The sequence below is a fragment of the Apium graveolens genome, chromosome 5 (assembly GCF_009905375.1).
Source record: "Apium graveolens cultivar Ventura chromosome 5, ASM990537v1, whole genome shotgun sequence".
Classification (NCBI taxonomy): domain Eukaryota; kingdom Viridiplantae; phylum Streptophyta; class Magnoliopsida; order Apiales; family Apiaceae; genus Apium; species Apium graveolens.
The window spans coordinates 123,907,846-123,929,375 of record NC_133651.1 but is presented as its reverse complement, the minus strand read 5'-3'; the positions used below and the strand labels follow the sequence as shown (position 1 = coordinate 123,929,375).

General features: G+C 37.3%; 1 non-coding gene across 1 annotated transcript; it reads right to left on the bottom strand.

Moving 5' to 3' along the window:
• Positions 1-16,516: 16,516 nt before the first annotated feature.
• Positions 16,517-16,623, bottom strand: LOC141662703 (small nucleolar RNA R71). Its single transcript, XR_012550803.1, has one exon. It is a non-coding gene; the product is annotated as a small nucleolar RNA R71 (small nucleolar RNA).
• Positions 16,624-21,530: the final 4,907 nt, after the last annotated feature.

The following is a 21,530-nucleotide window of genomic DNA, read 5'->3' as shown; positions in this document are numbered from 1 at the left end:
CAAAATTTTCAGCTGAAATTTTCCCATAAATATTATTATTATTATCCCATTTATTATTCTCATTAATAATTAAAACACCTTTTAATTATTAATCCTTTTTCTAAACACTTTAAAAATAATTCTCTCTCTTGATTTAATTTCCAAAAATTAAATCCCTAATTAATAATATTAAGAACTTTTCTTAATTAATTTATAATCAATTAAATCTCATTTAATCAATTATTAAATTTGCCAATTAATTATTTATTTCACAAATAAATAATTATTAGCCATTATTAATTAATTCCTCCACCATTAAATCATTCTCTTTTTATGGTGTGACCCTGTAGGTTCAATATTAAGCCAGTAGTAGAAATAAATAATAATAAAACTATTTTATCATTATTTATATAAATTCTCTAATTTATTAAATATGATTAATTAATTAATCACATTTATTCTACATCGTGAGGGATACTTCTCAGCATATCGCGACTATTCGGATAATATGAATTCACTGTTTATAATACCAAGAACCTATTCAGTGAATAGTTACCGTACAATAAACTCCTTCTACCTTACAATGTCCCGATTAAATACAAGGCATGGATCTCGTGTCAAGCCTATCTAATTTAATCACTTGCTTACCATTTACTATGCGTAGTTCTATGCAAATTAGAAACTCCTTTCTAATTTCATTTACTCTGGCCAGAGATTCCTAAACTCGCATAAGTGGATCAGCCTTGAATATTCGCTTCCTTCACTGGAAGGGGTAGATCCTTTATTGATCATACACTATCTTCGTGTACAAATTCCTATACCCAGTAGAGCCCTAATAATTGTCCCTGGAGACTAAGAACTAAACCAAAGCATAGTTCAGTGTACACAAGATGACTATGATGACCTCAAGTCTAAGGATACTTGTACAACTATCACTATGTGAACAACTGCTGACACGTGAGTGAACTCCATCAGTTGTTCAGCTGTGCGAGTCATGTTCAGTGAACTTATTCCATAATAAGCACCTACATACTAGCTATAGTGTCACCACACAAATGTCTATGAGAACAGACATCCTTCATAATGAAGCAAGCATAGTATGTACCGATCTTTGCGGATTATTAATTACCAGTTAGTAATCCTATGACCAGGAACTATTTAAGTTTAGATTTATCATCTTTTAGGTCTCACTATTATGATCTCATCATAATCCATAAAAAGCTTTACTCTAAACTATGGTATATCTAATTTAAACACTTAAATAGATAAAGCCCGTAATAAAAACAAAACAAGTCTTTTATTAATATCAATGAAATCAAAACAGATTACACAGGAAGTTATTCCTAAATCCTAATACATGATTGGACTTAGGACATATTCCTTTCAATCTCCCACTTGTACTAAAGCCAATCAATCTGGTATCTAATACCCATCTCATCTTTATGACGATCAAAGTGACTTTCAAAAAGTAGCTTTTTGAGTGGGTCTGCTATGTTGTTATGTGTGTCAACTCTAATTCAATACAATATAAGAAATGTTACCGCGCTCCCACTAACCCTTTTGTAGACGCATGGTTCATCTATGTTTTTGATAAAATCAAACTCTTTGATTGTCTCATCAAAGTGAATGTTCCATCTTTCGAGAAGCTTGCTTTAAACCACTTATGGTTCGCAGCAGCTTACACACTAGGTTTTCATTTCCCTTGGAAAGAAAACCATCTGGCTATATGCCAGATCTCATAGTCGTAGTAAGCAGCAATCGCAAGCAAAATCCGAACTGATTTTAACAGGGCTATTGGTAAAAGTTTCATCAAAGTCAATCCATTGCCTTTGTTTGAATCCTTTTGCCACAAGCCTGACCTTATAGGTCTCCACCTGGCCATCTGCTCCAATCATTCTTTTGTATACTGTATACATAGATTCCATTCCGGATTTCATGGCATTATGCCATTTCTCTGAGTCAACACTACTCATAGCCTCATTATAGGTTACAGGGTCATCATCATCAATGATCGACAACTCATTGTCATTCTCAATGACAAGGCCATAATACCTCTCAGGTTGGCGAGACACTCTCCCTGATCTATGAATGGGCTGTTCCACAAAAGGTTGTTCAGTCAGAACAGGTGTTTCCGCTTGATCCGTAGTAGTTTGTGCTTCTTGAACTTCATCAAGTTCAATTTTGCTCCCACTATTTCCTTCAAGGATAAACTCCTTTTCCAAGAAGGTAGCATGTCTGGAGACAAACACCCGATGATCGGTGTAAAAGTAATACCCTAAAGTCTCTTTAGGATATCCCACAAAACTACATTTTACGGATCGATATTCCAGCTTATCTGGGTCAACTTACTTGACATAAGCTGGACATCCCCAAATCTTAACGTGTTTAATACTCGGTTTCCTTACTTTCCATATCTCATACGGAGTTTGAGGAACAGATTTGGAAGGCACCTTATTCAGTAAATATGCTGAGGTTTCCAATGCATCACCCCATAGGAATACTGGAAGATTTGCATAGCTCATCATGGACCGAACTATGTCTAACAAAGTTCGATTTCTCCTTTCAGATACCAATCTGGAGGAGTCCACTGGGAGACTATACCATTTACTTTGAGATAATCTAGAAACACTCTATTAAAGTATTCACCGCCTCGATCTAATCGAAGAATTATAATACTATGTTTGGTTTGTTTCTCCACTTCATACTTATACTCTTTGAACTTTTCAAAGGCCTCAGACTTGTGTTTTAATCAAACACATATTCGAATCTAGATCTATCATCTATGATAGTAATGAAGTATGAAAATCCACCCATGTCTTGCTTAGACATTGGTCCACATACATCTGTGTGTACCATTCCTAGCAAATTTGCAGTCCTCTCTCCATGTCTACTAAATGGAGACTGCAGTGCCACTATAAACTGAGATTTTCATCATCCCTTTTCTTTTATTAGTTTGTTCAATCTGAAATAAATTATGTCACATATATACAGACCATTATTTAAAGCACCACGTCCATAAAGAATATTATCTCTAAGAATAGAACATTCATTGTTCTCAATAATAAATGAAAAACCCAGCCAAGTCTAACATGGGAATAATATTCCTCACAATCGAGGGAACAAAATAACAATTATTTAAAACAATAGTCTTGCCCATAGGCATATGTAAATGAAATGATTCTACATCTTCAGCAGCAACTCTTGCTCCATTTCCCATCAGTAGAATCACCTCCTCTTCCTCAAGAGTCCTACTTCTCCTTGGTCCCTGCAACAAATTGCAGATTTGAGAACCACAGGCGGTATCTAATACCCAAGTAGAAATTTGATTTAATGACATATTCACTTCTATCATGAACATACCTGAATCAGAAGCGGTAGTCTCACTACCCTTCCTCTTCTTCAATTCTGCAAGGTAAACCTTGCAGTTCCTCTTCCAGTGCCCCACCTTGTTACAGTGAAAGCAAACAACTTTGCTCTTGGGGTCTTCAGCTTTTGGTGGAACCGGCTTTTCTTCACCTACTTTCTTCTTCTTGGAAGAGTTCCTCTTCCTTTTCTTAGGATTGGAACCTTCACCAATTAGAAGAACAGAACTCTTCTTAGGGGGAAAATTCGATTTCGCAGTCTTCAACATGTTGTGGAGTTTAGGCTGACATCCAACTTATTCATGTGAAAGTTCACAACAAACTGCGAGAACGAACTCGGAAGCGATTACAAGACCAAGTCTTGGCTTAGCTCCCCATCCATGGCAAAACCAAGTTGTCCAAGACGTTCAATCAAATTGATCATCTTAAGTACATGGTCATTCACAGATGATCCCTCAGACATCCTACAACCGAACAACTCCTTCGATATCTCATATCGAGCTATCCTCCCCGCCACATCATACAACTCTTGTAGATGCATAAGGATAGTGTGAGCATCCATATGCTAATGTTGCTTATGTAGCTCAATGTTCATGGAAGCTAGCATGATGCATTGAGCAACATTTGCATCATCTATCCACTTACGATACACAACATGTTCATCATTATGTGCATCGCTAGCAGGTTCAGTAGGCTTAGGTGAGTCAAGCACATATTCCAGCTTCTCAACCCTGAGAACAATTCTCAAGTTTCGAAGCCAGTCAGCAAAATTAGGACCAGTCAATTTGTGAGCATCCAGTATGCTCCTGAGTGATAGAGCAGAAGACATAACATACAAAGTAAATCTGTAAATGATAAACACATAACAACACTTAGAAAATATTCGATTTCATTTCAAAACACTATATGAATCAGGTCTTTATTCATAAGTGGCTCCCACTAGTTTATCTAATTTATTCAACCCCCTACGTGAAAAATTAAGCATTCATAATGCTAGTGGGATAGGGATCCTACATTCCATTACACAACCTCGGCTGTGGCACGAAACGCCATGTAATGTTCAATAGGCAAACAACTCTTGTCAATTACATCTAATGTTATTCCCTAATCAAACTTTAGCCTCTTGAATAATTGAGTCATGGTTGTGGCATGATAAACTCAATATTCTAAGTCAAGTCTAACCCAACATTCCGTACAATTAAATCAGTCCCCAAAGGCCCACGACTGTGGCACGTAACGACCTTTAGATTCTTATTCAATGTACACATCTCTATGTAATAGACAAGTATTTCTTACTTCGAAATGAAAGCCCTCGGCTGTGGCACGAAACGACAATGATTTAAAAATAAGAACTACTTTTCTATCATGTTGGAAGGCTATGACCGACACAAGCCCGTTGTGTCATTGGCCAATTACTACTTGATATTATTTAATTTTAGAGGGATTATATTACGTTACAATCATAATCATATTATAAAGAAATTCTTCCTTTTAAATTAAATATTTCAAATCAATAATCAATAATCAGATGATTCCTAGATCGGGTGGAGCATTGTCAAGAGGCGTCACTTAATAACCCTTTCTTACAGATAGAAATCTGTTGTTGACAGAATCATCCTTTCTCTCATATCGAAAATTCATATTCAATTACGTGTTTCACAAACACAAGAATCTCATGATTGTATTCATAATATTGTTATTAAGGTTATGAAACAATTTCACTATACTAGGTTGTCTAACAAACGCCTTATGTTCATTTAAGTTCACCTAAATCTATCATCGCATGATAAACTAAGCATATATCACATATATAAACATGAATAAACATCAAGGTAGGCATGTTATATCATCTAGCACATTAGTCTAAGCATTATACATCTCTATGTATCACATGAAGCATTTAAAAGCAATTAAAACAGTTAAAAAACAGCTTTAAAACACTTTCGGAAATATAAACAGTTCAAAAATTTTATATAAACTAAAATTGATCACTCCATTAGATCCGTCTCGGAAAAACGAATCCAACGGTATATTGCACGCCCAAAACGGAGTTACGAAACTCCCAGAAAATCAAATTTAATGTGGACAGTCGGGCTGTAACGCATTACAGGAACGCGTTACAAGCCCTGTAACGCATTCCGGTGATGCGTTACAAGCCTTTTAAGCCAGTAAAAGGTGTAACGGATTCCGTGAATGCGCCACAGGTGTGTAACGCATTCCCGGAATGCGCGACACTCCTATTTTTTTTCTTTTTCAGCAGCCGCCGTCGCCGCCCATGGAATTCCGTACGGCCAGACCTAATAGCCGCCTGACATGTCTGTACCTATGCTTTGCTTTGTAGACAACACAGACAATACAAACATATATATATATACTTTATATACATATATTTATACTTATTTAATTACGAATTTTAATTGAAACAACTTCAAAAATTCATAATAAAAAATCTATACATCATAAAATTATGAAAAAAAATACCCAGACGATCTACAACACTTGTAGAACCCAGATCAACATTCAAAATTATTCTGAGAAACGATTTCTCATCAGACAAAATTAATCCATGATATAACTTGTAAAAATCATAATTAATTCATACAAGCACATAAAATTCTGAAATTTTTACCACAGATCTATATGCATACAACCTATGCTCTGATACCATTGTTGGATTTTAATCGTAGCAGGGGCATGGCAAAACACTTTTACACACATAAAATCCAAATAAAAGCATACAGATCATGAATAAAAATTCGAGGGATCGAATCTAACCTTTAAAATAATTCGGAGACAACGATCAGAGATCCTTAGCAGTTGCTCCTCAAGTGTGAAGCACTCCACCGGTATCCACCAAGAAAACGATGTTAAGGAGGAGGAAGGAGGTGGAGAGAATTGGGTTTTCCAAACTTTTTGGGTTTTGGGGTTCTTGGGTTCAAATAAAAATAGGGTCTATAATAGTATATTTATAGGCAAAATTTTCAGCTGAAATTTTCCCATAAATATTATTATTATTATCCCATTTATTATTCTTATTAATAATTAAAACACCTTTTAATTATTAATCATTTTTCTAAACACTTTAGAAATAATTCTCTCTCTTGATTTAATTTCCAAAAATTAAATCCTTAATTAATAATATTAAGAACTTTTCTTAATTAATTTATAATCAATTAAATCTCATTTAATCAATTATTAAATTTGACAATTAATTATTTATTTCACAAATAAATAATTATTAGCCATTATTAATTAATTCATCCACCATTAAATCATTCTCTTTTTATGGTGTGACCCTGTAGGTTCACTATGAAGCCGGTAGTAAAAATAAATAATAATAAAACTATTTTATCATTATTTATATAAATTCTCTAATTTATTAAATATGATTAATTAATTAATCAATCACATTTATTCTACATCGTGAGGGATACTTCTCAGCATATCGCGACTATCCGGATAATATGAATTCACTGCTTAGAATACCAAGAACCTATTCAGTGAATAGTTACCGTACAATAAACTCCTTCTACCCTACAATGTCCCGATTAAATACAAGGCATGGATCTCGTGTCAAGCCTATCTAATTCAATAACTTGCTTACCATTTACTATGCGTAGTTCTATGCAAATTAGAAACTCCTTTCTAATTTCATTTACTCTGGCCAGAGATTCCTGAACCAGCATAAGTGGATCAGCCTTGAACATTCGCTTCCTTCACTGGAAGGGGTAGATCCTTTATTGATCATATACTATCTTCGTGTACAAATTCCTATACCCAGTAGAGCCCTAATAATTATCCCTGGAGACTAAGAACTAAACCAAAGCATAGTTCAGTGTACACAAGATGACTATGATGACCTCAAGTCTAAGGATACTTGTACAACTATCACTATGTGAACAACTGCTGACACGTGAGTGAACTCCATCAGTTGTTCAGCTGTGTGAGTCATGTTCAGTGAACTTATTCCATAATAAGCACCTACATACTAGCTATAGTGTCACCACACAAATGTTTATGAGAACAGACATCTTTCATAATGAAGCAAGCATAGTATGTACCGATCTTTGCGGATTATTAATTACCAGTTAGTAATCCTACGACCAGGAACTATTTAAGTTTAGAGTTATCATCTTTTAGGTCTCACTATTATGATCTCATCATAATCCATAAAAAGCTTTACTCTAAACTATGGTATATCTTATTTAAACACTTAAATAGATAAAGCCCGTAATAAAAACAAAACAAGTCTTTTATTAATATCAATGAAATCAAAACAGATTACACAGGAAGTTATTCCTAAATCCTAATACATGATTGGACTTAGGACATATTCCTTTCACATCCGTCGATATGTAAATTTTGACTTAGCCAAAATTTCATCCAAGACTGTTAAACCAATTAAATTTCTGGTTGCATTACAACTTGGAAATTATCTGAAAAGATTTAAGAGTAATTTAGCATGCCTAACTCACTTACCAACCTTGAAAAGGTGGATTCATCCAGTGGCTTGGTAAATATATTTGCAAGCTGCTTTTTACTTGGAACAAAATGTAATTCCACAATACCATTCATTACATGTTCCCTTATAAAGTGGTACTTGATGTCTATGTGCTTTTTCCTTGAATGCTATACTGGATTTTCAGTGATGGCAATTGCACTTTTGTTATCACAGAAAATGGGAATTCTTTCCACTTGCAGACCACAGTCTAGCAATTGTTTTTTCATCCACAAAATCTGTGCACAGCAACTTCCAGCAGCAACATATTCATCTTCAGCTGAAAAGTAGAAACTGAATTTTGCTTTTTACTGAACCAGGACACAAGCTTGTTTCCTAGAAATTGACAGGTTCATGCTGTACTTTTTTATCAATTCTACAACCTGCATAGTCTGCATCTGAATAACCAGTTAGATCAAAACCAGAATCTCTAGGGTACCAAATGCCAAGTTTTGGTGTTCCCTTGAGATATCTGAAAATTCCCTTTATAGCTACTAAGTGAGATTCTCTAGGATCAGCCTAAAATCTAGCACACAAACATGTAGCAAACATTATATCTGGCCTACTAGCTGGTAAGTACATAAGTGAGCCAACCATGCCCCTATAACTTGAAATATCCACAGACTTTTCAGTAGTGTTTAATTCAAGCTTAGTTGCAGTGGCCATGGGAGTTTTTGCAGATGTGCAATCCATTAGATCAAACTTCTTTAAAAGATCATAAATGTATTTAATTTGACTAATGAATATTCCATCACTAACTTGCTTAACTTGCAAACCAAGAAAGTAAGTTAGTTCTCCTATCATACTCATTTCATACTTACTTTGCATCAATTTGGCAAACTTTTTGCAAAGTTTTTCATCTGTAGAGCCAAAAATAATGTCATCTACATAAATTTGAACAAGTATACTAAAGCCATTAACATTTCTAAAGAAAAGAGTTTTGTCTACAGTACCTCTAGTGAAATGATTCTCTAAAAGAAACTTTGACAAAGTGTCATACCAGGCTCTAGGTGTTTGCTTCAGTCCATAAAGTGCTTTCAAAAGATAGTAAACATATTCTGGAAAGTTTGGATCTTCAAAACCAGGAGGCTGACTGACATAGACTTCCTCCTCCAAATCTCCATTCAGAAAGGCACTTTTGACATCCATTTGATAGACTTTAAAATTGGCATGGGCTGCATAAGCTAAGAAGATTCGGATGGCTTTAAGTCTTACAACATGAGCAAATGTTTCATCAAAATATATTCCTTCTTGTTGACAATAGCCCTTAGCAACCAATCTAGCTTTGTTCCTGACTACTATGCCATTTTCATCCATCTTATTCCTGAATACCCATTTGGTGTCAATTGGATTCTTTCCTTTAGGCTTGGGCACCTGCTTCCATACGTTATTCCTCTCAAATTGGTTTAGCTCCTCCTGCATAGCTAAAATCCAATCAGGATCCAACAAAGCTTTTTCTACCTTCTTCGATTCTTCCTTAGAAAGAAAGCTGTTGTATAGACATGTTAGGTATGAATACAACACAGAGGGGGGTGAATGTGTTTTGGCTTAAATGTTTGATTTTCGATCGACTTAGGCTTTAGCAGTTGGTAGTTGTTAATGATTTAGTAGAATGGATGTTAAACATAAATAGCTGTGCAAATATGTAAAACAAAGATCTTCAAAACTCACTTAATTTTATATTAAAAGTCAAGCAGTGTTTTGCTACAAAATCTCTAAGTTCTTGTTTTAGAACTTAGCTTCTTTCTTGAGAGAGAACACACAAATTTTCTATTCTGATTTTTCTACTTAACTAGAGGACCAGTGTTAACTTTATAACTCAGTTAACTACTGGTTTACACAGTGGATAATAAACATGCTATTAGCTTTTCTAAACTATCACTTGTCATTTCTATTTATAGAAAAACAAATCTTCCATTTCTCGCTTAGCATATCTTTATCATCCCGTGATTACTTTAATCTCCTCTGTCAGTTAATCTTTGCCATTGTTCTTGCACATCTCTCAAGCTGCTTTTTGTAGACTTGTCAATCCAGCTGTGTGAATTGTTTGTTGATTTGCAACCTTGGATATTGAACTGTTCTGCAATTCTGTACTTAGAGAAATTTCTTCACTTCGAGATCTCCAATTAAGCTGTAGAAAACTCGACATCTCGATAGGCATGTTGGCTTGTCGATATCTCTGAAACTTCATTGTTAACTTGATTTATCGACAACTCTGAGTTCTCTAGTGAATTCTGGTTTATCAATAACTCAGAGTTCTCTAATGGACTTTGGCTTATCGATAACTCAGAGTTCTCTAATGAATGTATACTTGTCGATATCTCTGAGTTCTCGAATGGGTATCTGACTTATCGATATCTGCAATAGCAATTCCTGAGTTCTCTACACCCCGTGGATGTTGCTTATCCGTCGGGTAGACATTGCTCATCCGTCGAGTAGATATTGCTCATCCGTCGGGTAGACATTGCTCATCCGTCGAGTAGATATTGATCATCCGTTGGGTAGATGTTATTCATCCGTCGATACTCTCTGGAGTTTAAATGACTTCTCGATAAGTCATTCTGGAGTTCTCGAATGATTTCTCTATAACACTAATTCTGTGACTTGTAGAGATCTTGACTTAGAATGTTTTACACCAAACAGATTTATTCAACTCCAAGCTTCTTCATAATTCTTCTCAGGGATGATCTTCTTGATCTTCTTCCAGATAGAATTCTTAGGATTGACACTGTTTAGAGAAAAATGCTCTAGTCTGCTCCATTTACATTTTACAGACATTAAGTGTTACAAGTATGAATTACATATTAAGGTTACAATATAACTAATCTTAGGGTTGTCAGTATGACTTAGTCTTGTTATAATACAGGCATGTCTTGCACAACAATCTCCCCCAATTTGTGAGAAGATTGCTTATCACAAATTCATGCCTGTTAACAAGACTAACCCCAAGTTAAAGAATGAAAATAAGGTAATACAAAAGCTGATACAACACTTGTACAATGAATATTTGACAGTTTACAATAATTAAGTAAAGACTGAGATGTCTGATTCTTTCTCAATTATGTTCTTAATTTGCACAAGTATTTCCAATTCTTCTAGGATGAGGGTGTCAGTTAGAGCCTCTATTAGTTTCAGCAAATCTGGCTTAGGATATCTAGCTAACATCCCTATCCTGTAACTTGACAAAGAGCCAGCTTTAATATTCAGAAATCTTCCATCCTTTGATATTCTGCTCTTGCCTGCTGCCTTCAACTCTTCTGATCTTCTGTTATACTCAGATCATAGATGTTGATGATATTATTAGCTCAAGTAATCTTTGACATTCTTCTGAGGCATAATTCTTTGACATCATCTATTATATATTACAATCTCCCCCAACTTTTTCATTATGAAATTATGCACAAGTTCTGATTGATGATGTCAAAACTTTAACTAAATGCAAAAACCAAAACCAGTCTTCCCATCAGGTCTTCTTTTGTTGAGTTGCATTCAGATTTATTCAACATCCAATAGCTGTTTTGGCATTTAGATATATTCTCCCCCTTTTTGACATTATCTCCAGGAAGAAAGATCCAGCTAAATGCATATTGTTCAAGCTACTGTCAATGTCCATTTGGAACACTGTCTGCAGCTCCAAGCTTTATTGAGATTCATGGTGAAAATAGAAGCTCCACTTAGATTTACAGAAAAAGTCTGTTAGTGATAAAAGTCCTAAGCTCTCTATTCTTTTGAATAAGTAGTCTCATCAATTCTCACTGTACTAGTCTCATGACTTTTGAGAGTCAGAGTTCCCTCACAAGGATTACTAAATCCATACATTCATCTACCTCTCCTTTTGCCAGGAAGGATCCTGCCTCTCTTATTCTTTGTTTTTTACTCAATCTTTTCTCTTATCCTCACATGAAAGTCTCAAATGTTGTTTGACCTACAGAAATAAGAGGTGGCTGAGAAGAGGTAATCTGTGATCATATGATTAGAGGAAGACCATATAGGGTTAATCATACTCATTTCACCAGAAAAATGAGTGCGTAAGCATCTATGACTGGGGTCACAGTTTGACTCACAGATTGCTCTGTGGTTGTGACAGTGTGTTGTCCTCCACTTGTAGTGAGAACCTCCATTAAAATTGGAGAGGATTTGACTGGGTTACTGTCATGTACACCAGCCTCAAACCTTTGTGCACCTTGCAGAGCACTGTCATAAAAATGTGATAAGATTGCCCTTCTTATGACATTGTCATAGGCAATTATTCTTCTAGCTTTGACTGCTGAGACAGCTTCTGCTAGAGTTATGAGGGGAGTTGTTCCTTCTTGAGGAACCTCCAATTGAATTGGAGAGGAGTTAGATAGCTCCCCCTCAGGAGTACTACCCTCAAACCTTTCAGTTTGTGAAGACTATTTGTGCACATGAAGGTGCATTAGTGATACTCATGAAAAGCTGATAAATTTCCATGTTTGTGATACCAGTTCCTTTTTCTCAAACAATCAAAACAACTGAAGAACATTTTGGGGATTTTGTCCTTTTGTAAAACAAGTTCCTTTTGAGAGTTACCTGAGTGGGATTGTGTTTGAGTTTGTGTTTGTGTTCCTGTGCCTGGGTAAACCGCAGTTTGGTTTTGAAATGTTTTAGCTGCAATTTAACACAAATACCTGTTGATTGAAACTTGAATCTCCTGTTATTGTCTGAGTGGATTGTGTTGAACCTGTAATGCATTAAACATATTTATCTGTATTGATTAGGCATAACCATTGAGACATGCAGTTGCAAGCATATTGATTAGGCATAACCATTAAGACATGCAGTTGCAAGCATTATGATAGGAAAACTAATAATCAATTAATCTGTAAACACAAGGCAATCATGACATAAACAATCAAGCAACAAAAACAAATTGATAAAGAAGAAGATAATTTCATTAATATTAAACACAGAGTACATTAAGATGCAGATTACATCAAGTAAATCCTAATCTTAACTGCTCTAATTTAGACTTCTTCTTCTCAGCCTCCAACCTCCTTGCCCTGGCAGGTAAGCCCTAGACATGGAGTGTGCAAGAGAGATGATCCTCTCCTACAACTCCAAAGCATCAAGGCGTTGCTGCTCAGCCACCCTGGCTCGTCTCTCCTGCTCGAAGGAGGCTTCCATCTCAAAGAAAAGAATGTCGATTTGATCATCCCACGAGAGTTTGTAAAAGACCTCAAGTGGAATATCAAAGGGGCTGTAAACAACCCTCTTGAGGCGGACACGAAGTCCGAAAGTATCAAAGTACACTAGATCATCATCCAAATGATGGACCGGTTGATAAGCTCCATTAACAAGTCTGTAGAAGACTGGGGCATCTATTTGAATTAGAGAGAGAGATGAACAGAAGGTGAGTTTGAAATTTGATATTTTTGTTGAGAGTATGAGAGTGATGAGTGATAAAGAGTGAATCGTTTTAATTTATAGAGGAAGTAAAGATAGAAATCAAGAGACTCTTGAGTTGCCCGGATAATAAGAGTAATAATCACATAAGCCTACTAGACAGCTAGAAATGACTAGTGACTATTCCCCATGCAAGTACTCAAGAATATTTGTTTATTTTAAAGAGTAACTATTCCCCATGCAAATAAGCATGTACTCCCTACACAAAAAGTAACTCTCCCTATCAGCAAGCAATCAGATAAAATTATCACTATTAGCATACGCAAAGCAACACAAATAATGTACTAGTCTACAAACATTGGACTAACATATTTCCACGTAAGCAAGAAATCATATAAGCATGTAAATGTGTCAATAAGTCAGAGAAATTTAGAGACTAAGTATGTCAAAAGTATTTTTATGAATAGAATTTATGAATTAAATTTGTTCAGTTTTTCATACTTTTTGCTTCTTTTGATCTGTTATTTATTAAGTTCACATACTGAATATATGACGTAATAAATATTCAGTTTACTTAGAATTTTGAGAAATTCCAAGTTAATATTAATGGAGAAGTCTGGATATTATAGAAAAAGGTAAAATACTTATCGAGAAGTTAAATAAACATTTGATATTAAACTTATCGAGAAGTAATTTTAAATATAAAAAAGGTACATTCGAGAAGTCAAGTGACTTATCGAGAACTCTGATAAATGCCCAGTTTGTCCAAAAAGGACTGAAATACTTCTAATTTATTTGAATTGAATCAAATTGAAATCAGAATAAATTTTCCAAAAGTATTTTTCTAAAATAATTCATTGAATTAAATTATTTTAGTTCTTAGTTATTGATAAATCTCAAAATATCCTTGTCGAGAACTCTGTGAATTAACACTATTAGAGAACTCTACATGGTCTTATCGATAAGTCATAATAGAGCTTATCGAGAAGTAATTCGAGAAGTTTGTAGATAGACTTATCCAGGACTCACTCGAGAACTCTAAAATGACTTGTCAATAAGTCATTTTGACTTATCGAGAACTCAGTTCTCTATACCTTTGAGTACTATTTTTCTGCCTTGTGCTAATTTTTACACATTTAAGATGTAAATTAACAACTAAGCAGTTTACTTAGAATTTGAAATATTTGATAAGTGGCATTTTATACCACTTAGAACGTCTTAAAATGGCTTAAATTGGTGTCTTGAAATCAAGTATTTTGTGTATTTGATGCGTTTTTCTAGTGTTTATGCATTTCAGGGTATTAGTTGCATTTCGGGGGAGGAATCATCAAGAATAAGCCTTGGCATGTGTTCACCATTGCGAGAGGAAAGGAATGGGCAGATTACGGCGAAGAAACGGAGCAAGCTTGGAATTTTTCCAGTAGGGTCCTGCGCGCCCGCGCAGCAATGCTGAGCGGCCGCGCAGCAGCCTGCGCGCCCGCGCAGATATGCTGGGCGGCCGCGCAAGGTCGGGGAAAAAGCTGAATTATTTTAGACTTCTACTTCTGTGTGGCTTCCAACTTCTATGTAATCTGAGTTTTATGGGACTATTATATAGGTAGATTTGAGACGTTTTCACGAAGATTATTAAGGGGATTATGTTTTAGATTGTGTTTTACGCAAGAAGCGAAAGAGATAAGGAAGAAGACCGATTTAGCACACCGCAACGAAGAGGAAGCATATATTCTTGTGATTCTTGTTTCGTTGTAACGTTGGATGCTAGTTTTCTTGCTTTGACTTATTTACTCTTGTGACGTACTCTGTTTTAATATAATTAGTGTAGTTATTATTTTCTTGTGTTGTTTGTCATGATTTCGTATGAACCCATGATGGCGATAAGTTCTATTATGGGCTAATCGTGATCATGGGGTTACAACGGATTTATTATGGAATTCTTTAGTTAATTGTTTAATACTTTAGTGTGTGATGATTGCATGATATCTAGTATTAGTTGTGCGTATTCGTCTTATGTGCGTCGCGAACATATAAGATAGGGTGTTAATCTCTTGTGAAGCGACGGTGGATCTTGAGATTTAGAACTTGCCATGCTAGCATAGGTTCATGTACGTTGTGCATGATTAGTGGGTAACTCTAACAGTTTTATTTGCCCTATGTAATCAAAAGGGATAACTTGTGCTTAAATCGTTGTGTTGTCAATTTTTGTAGACATATAGGAACTCAACATAATTGATGACTATTCAACTTATATCTTAATTGTGGATGCTTGGTAGAATGGTATTAGTACAATGAAAGTTGGCTTTTATCAGTTTCGTGTTATTCGATTAATGTCATCACTGTCACATGCTAAAGGTAATAACAATGGCTATAGAAGGAAGTAATAATGAAGTTGTGATCTCATGAGTGTTTTATTATTGATAAATTGAAGTGTTAGTTAAGTGGTTAATTGAGTAGTTAATTATAGTTAATATTTAATCAACAATTTTAAGTGTTATTATCTTAACATTGAGAAGTAATCATACATTGGTGAGTGAGTTTAATTAGACAATAATTTAGTCTGAGCCTCTGAGGGAATGAACTAGAAAGTATTCTATATTACTTGCGAACGCGTATACTTGCGTGAATATTAGTGCGTGTTTTCGCCCTAACAAGTTTTTGGCGCCGCTGCCGGGGACTCGGCGTATTTGTTTAGTTTATGTACTTACCATCATTGGTCATTAGGACTCAGTGATTAGGACGTAGTAGTTACTTACTCTTTTCGGTTGTGTTTCAGGTACTTTAGCAAGCGTTTATGCAAACTCGTTCTCGTGCTCGCAAGAGGACTTTAGATACAGCTGAGGAGACAGACGAAGTTCTTGATATTCCGGAGAAGTTAGATTTTGAGGATTCGGATTCAGGAACTGAGCAGAAAGAACCAGTAAACATGGGAGATCGTATTGTTCAAGCTGATCCAGCTCTTATGGATTTTTCTCGGCCTAAAATTGATGACATTCAGTCAAGCATCCTTCATCCGGCTATTCAAGCTAACACCTTTGAAATCAAGCCGGGCACTATTCAGATGGTGCAGAATTCTGTTTCTTTTGGAGGAGTGGCAACTGAAGACCCCAACATGCACATAAGGAATTTTGTCGAGATCTGCAGCACTTTTAAGTATAATGGCGTGACTGATGAGGCTATCAAGTTGAGGCTTTTCCCATTCCCACTGAGGGATAAGGCTAAAGACTGGTTACATTCTGAACCAGCTGGGTCTATCACTACGTGGCAAGATCTTGCGCAAAAGTTTCTGGTGAAGTTTTATCCAATGGCAAAGACTGCTGCTATGAGGAGTGCTCTTACTCAGTTTGCGCAGCAACCTACAGAATCTATGTGCGAGGCTTGGGAACGCTATAAGGAAATGTTGAGAAAATGTCCACATCATGGAATGCCGAATCGGATGGTGATCACTGGTTTTTATAATGGTTTGGGGGCCCAATCTCGGCCCATGCTCGATGCAGCAGCTGGAGAAGCCTTATGGGCTAAAAGCTATACTGAGGCATATAATCTTATAGAGACGATGGCTGCAAATGAGCATCAAAACCCAACTCAGAGGATGACGTCAGGCAAGGTCGCAGGTATTCTGGAAGTTGATGCAGCCACCGCTATTGCAGCCCAGCTCCAAGCGCTATCAATGAAGGTTGATTCTCTGGCTACATATGGAGTTAATCAAATAGCTATGGTTTGTGAGCTTTGTGCAGGTTCTCATGCTACGGATCAGTGTTCTCTTGTCAACGAATCTGTTCAGTATGTGAATAATTATCAGTGACAACAGCAGCCTGTGCCAGCGACCTATCATCCTAATAACAGAAATCATCCAAATTTCAGCTGGGGAATAATCAGAATGCTATTCAGCCACCATATCAGCAAGGAGTGAGTAAACAGTTTAACCCACCTGGATTCCAGCAACCACAACAGTATGCTACAAGGCAATCATATCCTCAATAGGGAAGTGCAGCTGTACCTACTAGTGCTGATTTTGAGGAACTTAAGCTTTTGTGCAAGAGTCAGGCGGTTTCTATCAAGACCTTGGAAAATCAAATCGGTCAATTAGCCAATGCAGTGCTCAATCGTCAACCTGGCACTCTTCCCAGTGACACGGAAGTACCAGGCAGGAAGGAAGCTAAAGAGCAAGTCAAGGCTATTACCTTAAGGTCTGGAAAAGTAGCTGAGGCTGAAAAGGCAAAAGAAGTAGAAGCTAAAATTAGAGAAGAAGAATCTAAGCAAAGGGAGAAAGCGGCGGAACCAAGGAAGACTACTGTTGAACACACTCTACCCGAGGCTAATACAGGGGAGAAACAGCTCTATCCTCCACCACCTTTTCCTAAGAGATTGCAGCAACAAAAGCTGGAAAGACAGTTCGGGAAGTTTCTGGAGGTGTTCAAGAAACTTCACATCAATATACCTTTCGCTGAGGCTCTGGAACAAATGCCTAGTTATGCGAAGTTTATGAAGACTATTCTTTCAAGGAAGGTGAAACTGGATGACCTTGAAACCGTTGCTGTCACGGAAGAATGCAGCGCTGTTCTGCAACAAAAGTTACCACCAAAACTGAAAGATCCAGGAAGCTTCACCATTCCTTGCACCATTGGCAATCTAACTTTTGACAAGTGCCTTTGTGATTTGGGAGCAAGCATTAATCTGATGCCGTTGTCGATCTTTAAAAAGCTGGATCTGCCTGATCCAAAACCCACATACATGTCGCTACAATTGGCGGACCGTTCCATTACTTACCCAAGGGGCATAGTTGAGGATGTGCTCGTCAAGGTGGATAAGCTCTTCTTTCCAGCAGATTTTGTTATTCTGGATTTTGAGGAAGATAAGAAGATTCCCATAATCTTGGGGAGGCCTTTCTTGGCTACTGGCCGTACCTTGATAGATGTGCAAAAAGGGGAACTTACTATGCGGGCCAAGATCAGGATGTGACCTTCAACGTATTCAAGGCAATGAAATTCCCTACAGAAGATGAGGAGTGCTTAAAAGTGGATGTGATTGATTCCGCGGTTACTTCGGAACTCGAGCACATGCTAATGTCTGATGCATTGGAAAAGGCCTTATTGGGGGATTTTGACAGCGATGATGAAGATAGCAACGAGCAATTACAATATCTGAACGCTTCTCCATGGAAGCGAAAGCTGGACATACCATTTGAATCTCTTGGTACTTCTGACCTTAAGAATGCTGAAGGGAAGCTCAAACCATCAATAGAGGAAGCACCTATCTTGGAGCTCAAACCATTACCTGAACACTTGAGGTATGCTTTTTTAGGTGATTCATCTACGTTACCTGTTATTATTTCATCTGACCTTTCAGGTAGTGAGGAAGACAAGCTCTTAAGGATTTTGAGAGAATTCAAATCGGCTATAGGATGGACCATAGCAGACATCAAGGGGATAAGTCATTCGTATTGTATGCATAAAATTCTGCTAGAGGAAGGTAGTAAGCCAACTGTGGAACAGCAACGAAGACTGAATCCCATCATGAAGGAGGTGGTGAAGAAAGAAATTCTGAAATGGCTAGATGCAGGCATCATTTATCCTATTTCTGATAGCTCGTGGGTGAGCCCCGTACAATGTGTACCTAAGAAGAGAGGTATCACTGTGGTCGCAAATGAAAAGAATGAGCTCATCCCTACTCGAACAATTACAGGATGGAGAGTATGCATGGATTATAGAAAATTGAACAAATCCACAAGGAATGATCACTTCCCCCTTCCATTTATTGATCAAATGCTTGACAGATTAGCGGGTCATGAGTATTTTTGTCTTCTGGATGGTTATTCCGGGTATAATCAGATTTGTATTGCACCAGAGGATCAGGAAAAGACTACCTTCACTTGTCCATTTGGCACATTTGCTTTTCGTAGAGTTTCGTTTGGGTTATGTGGCGCCCCGGCCACCTTTCAGAGATGTATGATGGCTATATTCTCTGACATGATTGGAAATAACGTCGAAGTGTTCATGGATGACTTCTCAGTCTTTGGACACTCATATGATGAATGTTTGAATAATCTGCGCGCCGTACTCAAAAGATGCGTGGAAACTAATTTGGTGCTTAATTTGGAGAAATGTCATTTTATGGTGCGTGAAGGCATTATCCTTGGGCATAAGGTCTCTAGCAAGGGTCTGGAGGTGGACAAGGCCAAGGTGGGAGTCATTGAAAATCTTCCCCCACCCAATTCTGTGAAAGGAATCCGTAGTTTTCTTGGTCATGCGGGTTTTTATCGGCGATTCATCAAGGACTTTTCAAAGATATCTAAGCCGTTGTGCAATTTGCTTGAGAAAGATGTGCCTTTCAAATTTGATGATGAATGTTTGGCAGCATTCGAGACTCTCAAGAAGAGTTTGATCACTGCACCAGTTATTACAGCACCAGATTGGACAGAACCGTTTGAGATGATGTGTGATGCGAGTGATTATGCGGTAGGTACAGTTCTGGGACAGCGCAAGAAAAATCTCTTCCATTGGTCTACTATGCGAGTAAGACTTTAAATGGTGCCCAATTGAACTACACCACTACTGAGAAGGAGCTTTTGGCTATAGTCTTTGGCTTTGAGAAATTTCGATCTTATCTGCTTGGTACGAAAGTAACAGTATTCACTGATCATGCAGCTATTCGCTATCTGGTTTCTAAGAAGGATTCGAAGCCGAGACTCATTCGTTGGGTGCTTTTACTTCAGGAATTTGAGTTAGAGATCAAAGATAGAAAAGGTACTGAGAATCAAGTAGCTGACCATCTCTCTAGGTTGGAGAATCCCAATTCTACTTCACAAGATAGGACGTTAATCAATGAATCTTTTCCGGATGAGCAGTTGTTTGCAATTCAGGAGGAAGAACCATGGTTTGCAGATATTGTAAACTATCTTGTCAGCAATATAATGCCTCTTAATTTGACATCCGCTCAAAAGAAGAAGTTTCTGTATGAGGTGAAGTGGTATATGTGGGATAAACCATATTTGTTTAGACAGGGAGCTGACCAGATCATCAGGAGATGTATCCCGTTCTGTGAGACGGAGGGGATATTACGAGACTACCATTCCACGGTTTATGGTGGACACTATGGAGGTGAGAAGACGGCAGCTCGTATTTTGCAAGCAGGTTTTTTCTGGCCTACTTTGTTCAAGGATGCTCATCAGTTTGTTTTAAGGTATGATCGTTGCCAAAGAGTGGGAAATTTGTCAAGGAAGGATGAGATGCCATTAAATGTGATGCTTGAAGTCGAGGTCTTTGATGTGTGGGGAATCGATTTCATGGGGCCTTTTATCGCATCTTGCAATAATCAGTACATCTTGCTGGCAGTCGATTATGTCTCAAAATGGGTCGAAGTTAAAGCTTTACCGACAAATGATGCAAAGGTACTGCTAAATTTTCTTCATAAGCAAATTTTCACAAGGTTTGGAACACCTCGGGTAATCATAAGTGATGAAGGATCGCATTTTTGCAACCGTAAGTTCACTTCTATGATGCAGCGTTATAATATGAATCATCGAGTAGCTACTGCCTATCATCCGCAAACAAATGGTCAAGTGGAAGTGTCTAACAGAGATATAAAGCGCATTCTAGAGAAGGTTGTTTGTCCGTCAAGGAAGGATTGGTCTTTAAAGCTTGATGAAGCTGTTTGGGCTTACAGAACAACATACAAAACTCCACTAGGGATGTCACCGTTTCAGTTGGTGTACGGTAAGGGATGTCATCTACCAGCGGAGCTTGAGCATAAGGCCTACTGAGCATTGAAGAAATTGAACCTGGATTTAGATGCAGCTGGTAAGAAAAGAATGCTTCAGCTTAATGAACTTGATGAATTTCGACTTCAAGCGTACGAGAATAACAAAATGTATAAGGAAAAGGTGAAGAGGTGGCACGATAGGAAGCTACATCCTAAGTTATTTGTGCCAGGGCAACAAGTTCTTTTATTCAACTCTCGGCTCCGACTTTTTCCTGGGAAGTGGAAATCAAGGTGGTCTGGACCTTTTATTGTCAAAACTGTGTTTCCACATGGAGCGGTGGAAATTTTTGAGAATGATTCGGACCAAGCATTCAAGGTTAACGGTCAGCGGTTGAAGCACTACTATGGGGACATGGCAAACCGAGAGGTGGTTAGTGCCATTTTGTTGACTACTTGAGAAAGGTACGGAACGTCAAGCTAATGACGAAAAAGAAGCGCTGCGTGGGAGGCAACCCATGAATTGTTGTTACAGGAACCCTTAGAAGTTAATAACCTATCCAAAAACACAAAAAAATCAGAAAACAGGGGCTGAAAAAAAAGAATTCCAGAGATCCTCTGCGCGCCCGCGCAGC